Genomic DNA, 10904 nt, shown 5'->3' with positions numbered 1-10904 from the left:
CCTAAATGTTTTCCACCCCGTCTCAAGCGGTGCACATCGATTGACTTAAAGAAAAGAAGCTTACGCACGAAGCTACGAGCAAAACGAATGGAAAACCAGTTTTCTTAAATCATAGTTGCATTACAGACAGAATTAGTAAAATGCATGATCATGACAGAATAAACCACTGTGCTGCATCAACTACAGTACTTTGGCTACAATCTGTCGGGGTGAGAAGCAGTATGAGCTGACATATACCCATCAATGTCAGTCTGGCTCCAAACTCTGCTCGGTGGTTGATGCTTATGGTTCGGATCAGCTCTTGGTGACATGTTGTGCTGTTTGTATTGTATGTTTTACATTTTGTAATGATGTATTGATTGATGCTTCTTTCTTAGCCAGGTCTCCCTTGCAAAAGAGATGAAGTGTCACAATGGATCATTTTCCTGGTTAAATAAAGGTTAAATACAACATATATAAAAAAAGAATGCTACATTCTGCATAAACGAAGTATGTGAATAGGCCTTTACTATAATGAAAATACATGCACTGTATTTTTTGTAGGCTACTGTAAGCATTATCAGGCACAATATCGAAACTTGGCATAGAGAGTGGACGGGTAATGAAATCAGTGTTTATTGTCATAGCTAATCAACATTACATTTCCCAAATATGTTGTATAAATGTGTTAAATCACAGTCAAATCATGCTGTTGTAAAAAAAAAAAAAAGTATGATTAGACCCAGTAGATCTTGACCAATATATGGCACCAATCAGGCAATGCTTGAAGACTCTAAGATTATCTCTGTTTTGTATTTAGATAACGCTGGCTGTGGATGCCTATTTCACTCTAAAAATAGGCATACTTTAAAGCCTGCACCTGTTCTCTCCATTGGACACCATTTCTGATACAAAGGTAGCCAACTGACTGATTTAAATACATGCACGCCTCTCTCTGTGTGTGTGTGTGGGTGTGCGCGCGGTTTGTCTGCGTGTTACTCTCTCAGAGGGAGTAGAATATAGTGGCTCAGACCCTGATGCGTAATAGCCTGACATCTTCAATTCAACATGGGACCATCATTTGTTGTTCTCCTTTCACAGACTCTGGCTAAGTGAAGACTGCTATCTTTTTCTGAATTTGAAAACATTCTATCTCATTCAATTGTTCATCTCCAGTTAGTGGGAGATTCTTGCTGCAGCCTTGATTTAGCTCAGGCAGTTTGACAGTTGACCACTAGAAGGAGCTGTTACCAATGACAAGAGCTCACTATGGGAGTTCCCACAAATAATCAACCATTAACTTCATCGTTGAAAGTTCACGACCACTGTGTGCAAGGCTGACAATAAAATGCTAGGGAATATGAAGGTAGCCACAGGCTGCTCCTTGAATGTTGGCTTCTGTATGCAGTGTATACTTTAATGTAACTCAATCTGAAAAAGGGGGAGACAGATAGACATAAATGTTATTTATGTTCCATATCTTAGCTCTTATATGACCTATTGAACTACATAGTTTAGTGTGATACATTAATATGAACTAAACATTACAAAAAAGAAACAGACATATTGTCACATACACCGGATAGGTGCAGTGAAGTGTGTTGTTTTACCGGGTCAGCCATAGTAGTATGGCACCCCTTGTCAAATTAGGGTTAAGTGCCTTGCTCAAGGGAAAAAATGACAGCTTTTTCACCTTGTTGGCTCAGGTATTTGAACCAGGAACCTTTCAGTTACTGTCCCAACACTCTAACCACTAGGCTACCTACAGTACAATGACCATGCAGAACTACTAATATCATTGCTATTGATTATTTTGAACATTCTGTACAAGCACCACACACGTGCTTTACTATTCATCATTATACTATTGGAATTTTGTCTGTGTATCTTTAGTGCAGAGATGTGTCAAAAACACTTGAGAACATGTCTGCCATGTCATTTTATCAAACTGATTATAACACATTTCGCATAATATAGTGTCTATTCCTTTGAAGCATTCATGAATGTTCTGATCCATTCATTAAAGGATCTTGAACATAGTGGTGTGCCCACTGGCACTGCCCAGTCTGCTTCTGTATCTGGGCACAGGTTTCCCATGCATGGCTCTTGCCTCCTTTCCTTCCCATTTCTCCTTTTTCCCATGTCTTCCTCCTCTGCGTTAACCAGAACCCACAGTTACTGCTGTCTGAACTTGGCTTCCATTCCCATCGTATAAGGTGTCGGATTGCTCCTGGTCTGCCTTGCTTGATTTTTTACACTGGAAAGAAACTGAAACTTGCCAGAAATTCCCTAGTACAGAAGTCGTTGAAAAGACGCTGGAAATGTAATCCAGTTACTAATGAGGAGATAAACTGTCACAAATGACTTGAGGCCGGCTCTGTGGTGTGCAGTGCTGCTGCCATGGTGATTTTTTTTTCCAGGAGTGGTGTCCACTCACCGCAACATGCAAGTCTGATATGGCATCTAGCTACCCCTACGTCATGGGGGAAGAGTAGTGGTCTGAGAACAGAGAGTTGAGGAACACTGAAACATTGCGTAGATTTCTAATATAAAGCCATTTCCATCTAAAGAAATGATTTGATACCTATTGAGCAGATTTAAACCTGGCAAGAGCCTGTCGAAACCACTGTTTAATAAAGTACATGATAGAGAAAATGCCTTAGGACTGAATGCTATTTACAGCAGACTTTTTCACTTTTCAAGATTTAACATTTGATCCCCATTTTTATGACCCTTTAATGGTGCACCTTCAAATCAAATCACATTTTATTTGTCACATACACATGGTTAGCAGATGTTAATGCGAGTGTAGCGAAATGCTTGTGCTTCTAGTTCTAAATATGCAGTAATAACCAACGAGTAATCTAACCTAACAATTCCACAACTACTACCTTATACACACAAGTGTAAAGGGATAAAGAATATGTACATAAAGATATGAATAAGTGATGTAAACATACCCTGCATGTATGTTGGCAGCAGCCACTCAATGTTAGTGGTGGCTGTTTAACAGTATGATGGCCTTGAGATAGCTGTTTTTCAGTCTCGCGGTCCCTGCTTTGATGCACCTGGACTGACCTCGCCTTCTGGATGATAGCGGGGTGAACAGGCAGTGGCTCGGGTGGTTGTTGTACTTGATGATCTTTATGGCCTTCCTGTGACATCGGGTGGTGTAGGTGTCCTGGAGGGCAGGTAGTTTGCCCCCAGTGATGCGTGGTGCAGACCTCACTACCCTCTGGAGAGCCTTACGGTTGTGGGCGGAGCAGTTGCCGTACCAGGCGGTGATACAGCCCGACAGGATGCTCTCGATTGTGCATCTGTAGAAGTTTGTGAGTGCTTTTGGTGACAAGCCTAATTTCTTCAGCCTCCTGAGACGCTGCTGCGCCTTCTTCACAATGCTGTCTGTGTGGGTGGACCAATTCAGTTTGTCCGTGATGTGTACGCCGAGGAACTTAAAACTTACTACCCTCTCCACTACTGTCCCGTCGATGTGGATAGGGGGGTAATCCCTCTGCTGTTTCCTGAAGTCCACAATCATCTCCTTTGTTTTGTTGACGTTGAGTGTGAGGTTATTTTCCTGACACCACACTCCGAGGGCCCTCACCTCCTCCCTGTAGGCCGTCTCGTCGTTGTTGGTAATCAAGCCTACCACTGTAGTGTCGTCCGCAAACTTGATGATTGAGTTGGAGGCKTGCATGGCCACRCAGTCGTGGGTGAACAGGGAGTACAGRAGAGGGCTCAGAACGYACCCTTGTGGGGCCCCAGTGTTGAGGATCAGCGGGGTGGAGATGTTGTTACCTACCCTCACCACCTGGGGGCGGCCCGTCAGGAAGTCCAGKACCCAGTTGCACAGGGCGGGGTCGAGACCCAGGGTCTCGAGCTTGATGACGAGTTTGGAGGGTACTATGGTGTTAAATGCTGAGCTGTAGTCGATGAACAGCATTCTCACATAGGTATTCCTCTTGTCCAAATGGGTTAGGGCAGTGTGCAGTGTGGTTGCGATTGCGTCGTCTGTGGACCTATTGGGGCGGTAAGCAAATTGGAGTGGGTCTAGGGTGTCAGGTAGGGTGGAGGTGATATGGTCCTTGACTAGTCTCTCAAAACACTTCATGATTACGGAAGTGAGTGCTACGGGGCGGTAGTCGTTTAGCTCAGTTACCTTAGCTTTCTTGGGAACAGGAACAATGGTGGTCCTCTTGAAGCATGTGGGAACAGCAGACTGGGATAAGGATTGATCGAATATGTCCATAAACACACCGGCCAGCTGGTCTGCGCATGCTCTGAGGACGCGGCTGGGRATGCCGTCTGGGCCTGCAGCCTTGCGAGGATTAACACGTTTAAATGTTTTACTCACATCGGCTGCAGTGAAGGAGAGTCCGCAGGTTTTGGTAGCGGGTCGTGTCAGCGGCACTGTATTGTCCTCAAAGCGAGCAAAGAAGTTATTTAGTCTGTCTGGGAGCAAGACATCCTGGTCCGCGTCGGGGCTGGTTTTCTTTTTGTAATCCGTGATTGACTGTAGACCCTGCCACATACCTCTTGTGTCTGAGCCGTTGAATTGCAACTCTACTTTGTCTCTATACTGACGCTTAGCTTGTTTGATTGCCTTGCGGAGGGAATAGCTACACTGTTTGTATTCAGTCATGTTTTTGGTCACCTTGCCCTGGTTAAAAGCAGTGGTTCGCGCTTTCAGTTTCGCGCGAATGCTGCCATCAATCCACGGTTTCTGGTTTGGGAATGTTTTTATAGTTGCTGTGGGTACGACATCGCCGATGCACTTTCAAATATACTCACTCACCGAATCAGCATATTCGTCAAAGTTGTTGTTGGACGCAATACGGAACATATCCCAATCCATGTGATCGAAGCAGTCTTGAAGCGTGGAATCAGATTGGTCGGACCAGCGTTGAACAGACCTGAGCRCGGRAGCTTCTTGTTTTAGTTTCTGTCTGTAGGCTGGAAGCAACAAAATGGAGTCGTGGTCAGCTTTTCCGAAAGGAGGGCGGGGGAGGGCCTTATATGCGTCGCGGAAGTTAGAATAACAATGATCCAGGGTTTTACCAGCCCTGGTTGCGCAATCGATATGCTGATAGAATTTAGGGAGTCTTGTTTTCAGATTAGCCTTGTTAAAATCTCCAGCTACAATGAATGCAGCCTTAGGATATGTGGTTTCCAGTTTACATAGAGTCAAATAAAGTTAGTTCAGGGCCATCGATGTGTCTGCTTGGGGGGGAATATATACGGCTGTGATTATAATCGAAGAGAATTCCCTTGGTAGATAATGAGGTCGACATTTGATTGTGAGGAATTCAGGTGAACAGAAGGACTTGAGTTCCTGTATGTTGTTATGATCACACCACGTCTCGTTAATCATAAGGCATATACCCCCCACCCCTCTTCTTACCAGAAAGATACTTGTTTCTGTCGGCGCGATGCGTGAAGAAACCAGCTCGCTGCACCGACTCCGATAGCGTCTCTCGAGTGATCCATGTTTCCGTGAAGCAAAGAATGTTACAGTCTCTGATGTCTCTCTGGAAGGCAACCCTTGCTCGGATTTCATCAACCTTGTTGTCAAGAGACTGGACATTGGCGAGTAGTATGTTAGGGAGTGGTGCGCGATGTGCCCGTCTCCGGAGCCTGACCAGAAGAACGCTTCGTTTGCCCCTTTTACGGCGACGTTGTTTAGGTTCGCCGGCTGGGATCAGATCCATTGTCCTGGGTGGAAGGTAAAACACAGGATCCGCTTCGGGAAAGTCATATTCCTGGTCGTAATGATGGTGAGTTGACGTTGCTCTTATATTCAGTAGTTCCTCCCGACTGTATGTAATAAAACCTAAGATTACCTGGGGTACCAATGTAAGAAATAACACGTAAAATAACAAAATACTGCATAGTTTCCTAGGAACGCAAAGCGAGGCGGCCATCAGCACCTGGGTCACTGTGAATTAGTTTCATAAACCACAAGTCTTTCACCATTGTTGAGACAAAGTCTTGAACATACAGTAATATATGGACAACCTCAGTACCAAAACTGCTCTTACCATATTTAGGTGTGAAACATTGCAACTGGGTCCACATTTGAATCATTCTAGTGTAGTGCTGCACGGGGGTGGTGTTTTGTCAGTTTGAAAATATTTACTTTTCTTTCATTTCTCTGTGTATACAGTCACCCACATACTAAATAGATGACTTATTTTCAACCAAAACAAAGAAGAGAAACACATATTTTTCCAAACTGTTTTAATAAGGAATGAGATTGTGGGATAGAAGTGGGTGAAACTGATTTTCCCCATTAGTCAGCTGTGGATGAGTGTTCTAAGACTTCTTGGATATTTTGCCATATTTTGTTGGTCATTTCATGTCGTGCGGCAATGGGGTCATGTGAGTGTCTAAATATGTGGGTGTCTTTAAATGTTAATGGTACATCTGTGTCTTATTTAATCCAAAATAAATATCAACAATTGTGGCCTTTGCATTGTTTACGAAATTGGCTCACCTAATGACTAGATCATATTAATCCGGGCTTGATCTCATGGTGACACTTAGCTCTCTCTCTCATGTGTGTCCTGTAAATGTACGTGTCTGAGCTGTATGCATGGAGTTTGGTTGTGTGGGTGCCGTGCATGAGATGAGTGTGTGTATGCATAAGCTGTCTGTGTGTGTGTCCTGTGATACCTCGCCCCAACAGATGGAGAGGAAAGACTTTTACAGAGCTGAGCCTTTAATGCTTTCCTGTCCTACTTCATCAGATACTCATTTACATACACATGATTCATAAACATACACAAATACATACTGTGCACAAACACTCACACTAGGGTTGAATGGTGGGAAACCAGTTACAGAGATTTACCAGGATCTACCCCCCCAAAACCACTCCCTTTTCCCCCGGAAAAATAACTGCGAGAAACCGGTAAATTCTAAAAAATGATTTATATGAACAGCATGGCGTGAAATGGCGTTAAATTATATGCGATGTCTAAATATGGCTTTCTATGGCCTCTGCATAATGAATCAATTCTCAGGGTGGGGACAGACAGCCCATCTCAGTATGGAGGGCAGTTCACAATGCATGTAGACTTACGTATCATCTTATCATGGTACCTTTTTTTCTAGTGACAGGTAGCCTATGCTACAGTAATATAAAGACCAAATGCACGTCTAATTTACCCATATCCATCTGGCTTTCGGGGGTCACTTTGTTTTTTCATTGGAAAGATACTTTTTTTAGTTGCAGCTGCAGAGTTAACACTGGAATATCGTTGCTTTAAAGCAGTGCACACGCGAGCACTCACAGTCTTTCTCTCTCTGTCAATCAACTCCATTTAAATTTCATCCAAAATAGATAATAAAGTTCTAGATTGACACATAGCCCCACAGTGGCAAGAAAAAGTATGTGAACCCTTTGGAATTACCTAGATTTCTGCATAAATTGGTCATCAAATTTGATCTGATCTTCACCTAAGTCACAACAATAGGCAAACACAGTCTGCTTAAACTAATAACACACAAACAATTATACGTTTTCATGTCTTTATTGAACACACCGTGTAAACATGTACAGTGTAGGGTGGAAAAGTATGTGAACCCTTGGATTTAATAACTGGTTGACCCTCCTTTCGGCAGCAATAAACTCAACCAAACGTTTTCTGTAGTTGCAGATCAGACCTGCACAACGGTCAGGAGGAATTTTGGACCATTCATCTTTACAAAACTGTTTCAGTTCAGCAATATTCTTAGGATGTCTGGTGTGAACCGCTCCCAATGTCATGCCACAGCATTTCAATCGGGTTGAGGTCAGGACTCTGACTGGGCCACTCCATAAGGTGTATTTTATTCTGTTGAAGCCATTCTGTTGTTAATTTACTTCTGTGTTTTGGGTTGTTGTTCTGTTGCATCACACAACTTCTATTGAGCTTCAATTGGAGGACAGATAGCCTTACATTCTCCTGCAAAATGTCTTGATAAACTTGGGAATTAATTTTCCGTCGATGATATAAAGCTGTCCAGGCCATGAGGCAGCAAAGCAGCCCCTACCCGAGATGCTCCCTCCACTATATTTTACAGTTGGGATGAGGTTTTGATGTTGGTGTGATGTGCCTTTTTTTCTCCACACATAGTGTTGTGTGTTCCTTCCAAACAACTCAATTTTAGTTTAATCTGTGCACAGAATATTTTGCCAGAAGCGCTGTGGAACATCCAGGTGCTCTTTTGCGAACTTCAGACGTGCAGCAATGTTTATTTTTGGACAGCAGTGGCTTCTTCCGTGGTGTCCTCCCATGAACACCATTATTATTTCGTGTTTAACGTATCGTAGAATCGTCAACAGAGATGTTAGCATGTTCCAGAGATTTTTGTAAGTCTTTAGCTGACACTCTAGGATTCTTCTTAAAACCTTTTCTCAATATAGGGGGTGCTGTTTCAACGTTAGCATTTATCGTCTCCAAATTAAACTGCCTCATACTCAATTCTTGCTCGTACAATATGCATATTATAGTTATTATTGGATAGAAAACACTCTCTAGTTTCTATAGCCGTTTGAATTATGTCTCTGAGTGAAACAGAACTCATTCTACAGCACTTTTCCTGATATGGAGTGAGATTTCAGAAATTTTGGCCTCTGGTCCCAGGTCAGTTTTAAAGTCCCTGTAAATCCTATGAGGATACAAACACTGCCCATGCCTTCCTCTAGATGTCAGTAAGAGGTGACAATTTGAATGGMGTCGATTGCGCAATCAGGGCCTGTATAAAACGCCAAAGACCGGATGTACCGTTCTTTTCCTGCTGCGCCTGACGSAAGATGGACGTCGGACTTGCTCTCTTTCCAAGCGTTGGTTTAGCCACTTATATATCGCCGGTCATGTTTTTACTCGTTATAGGTGTTAAAAACATCATAAGGTAGTTAATTTAAACCGTTTTATAGCAATTTATATCCGTTTAGTGCGATTTTGAGGCATTGCTTTTGTGATGCACTTTGAAGCGCCGGGCACGTTTCGGGGTCCCGGTCGAACGTTAGTGGGCATTTCGACGGACAAGAGGACATCTTTCGACCAAAAGAAGATTAGACCCAAGAAAGGATACATTGCCCAAGATACTGATGGAAGAACAGCTCACAGTAAGAACTATTTATGATGATAAATCGCTGTTCTGTTGAAAAACTTTAAACGCATATATCGCCATTTTTTTATGTGTAGCTTCGCTTGGCGGACCCGGTATTGCACAGTAAGGATAATTTTAGAAATGTAAGTCAGCGATTGCATTAAGAACTAATTTGTCTTTCGATTCCTGTCAACCCTGTATTTTTTAGTCAAGTTTATGATTAGCTATCGATTAGACTAGATCACTCTCAAAGATAGCGCCCAACATTTTCAGGCCAGTTTTGCTACTATTCTCATTGTATAACCACGTTTTTTTGTGGCTAAATATGCACATTTTCGAACAAACTCTATATGTATGTTGTAATACCTGAGGTCAAGCTGACCGAGACCCCCAGTCTCTCCATAAACGCCCTCCAAACTCTGGACGTGAATTGGGGGTCCCGATCAGAAATGATGTCCTCCGGCACCCCATAGTGCCGGAAGACATGGATAAACAAGGCCTTAGCAGTCTGCAGGGCCGTAGGGAGACCGGGCAACGGGATGAGACGGCAGGACTTAGAAAACCGATCCACAACGACCAAGATCGTAGTACTTCCGGGACGGGGGAAGATCGGTAAGAAAGTCCACCGATAAGTCGTCCACGGCCGTTGTGGAATGGGGAGGGGCTGTAACTTCCCTCTAGGCAAGTGCCGAGGAGCCTTGCTCTGAGCGCACACCGAGCAGGAGGAGACATAAATCTCACGTCCTTAGCCAACGTGGGCACCAGTATCTCCCTCTAAGACTCTGCACTGTCCTCTCGATGCCAGGATGACCCGAGGAGGGGAGAGTATGAGCCAACGGATTAGCTTATCCTGGACCCCCCCGGCACGTACTGAACCCCCGCTGGACAGTTAGGGGGGGTCTGCTCTAACCGTGAGGCTCTCTCTATCTCCGCGTCCACCTCCCATACACACGGTGCCACGAGACATGAAGGTGGAATGATGGGAGTTGGCTCAACAGACGCTCCTCGGTATCATAGAGGCGGGACAGCGCGTCGGCTTTGGTGTTTTGGGAGCCTGGTCGGTACGAGATGGTGAACTGAAACCGGGTGAAAAACATGGCCCATCTAGCCTGACGCGGATTTAGTCTCCTCGCTGCCCGGATGTACTCGAGATTACGATGGTCAGTCCAGATGAGAAAAGGGTGTTTCGCCCCTCAAGCCAATGCTCCACACCTTCAGAGCCTCTGACTACAGCTAACATCCCCCGGTCCCCACCGTCCACTTCGTTCGCTCGCCGGACCGAGCTCCTCGAAAAGAAGGCACAAGGGCGGAGCTTGGGTGGTACGCCGAGCGCTGGGACAGCACGGCCCCGACCCCGCCTCGGACGCGTCCACCTCCACTATGAACGCTAAGAGAGGGGTCGGATGCGCCAACACGGGCGCATTGGTGAACAGCTCCTTCAGACGACTGAAAGCTCTGTCCGCCTCTGCTGACCAACGCAAGCGCACCGGTCCTCCCTTCAGCAGTGAGGTAATGGGAGCAGCCACCTGACCAAACCCGGATAAAACTCCGGTAGTAATTGGCAAACCCTAAAACCGCTGCACCTCTTTCACCGTGGTCGGTGCCATCGCACACGGCTGTAACGCGGTCACCTCACACCCCCGGAGGTGGAAATACGATAACCCAGGAAGGAAACGGCCTGTTTGAAGAACTCACATTTCTCCGCTTTGCAATACAGGTCATGCTCCAGCAGTCGCCCAAGTACCTTACGCACCAGAGACACATGCGCCGCGCGTGTGGCAGAGTAGATCAAGATGTCATCGATGTACACTACCACTCCTGCCGGCAGG

The sequence above is a fragment of the Salvelinus sp. IW2-2015 genome, linkage group LG36 (assembly GCF_002910315.2).
Source record: "Salvelinus sp. IW2-2015 linkage group LG36, ASM291031v2, whole genome shotgun sequence".
In the NCBI taxonomy this organism is placed as follows: domain Eukaryota; kingdom Metazoa; phylum Chordata; class Actinopteri; order Salmoniformes; family Salmonidae; genus Salvelinus; species Salvelinus sp. IW2-2015.
Note: the sequence above shows the minus strand (reverse complement) of the source record.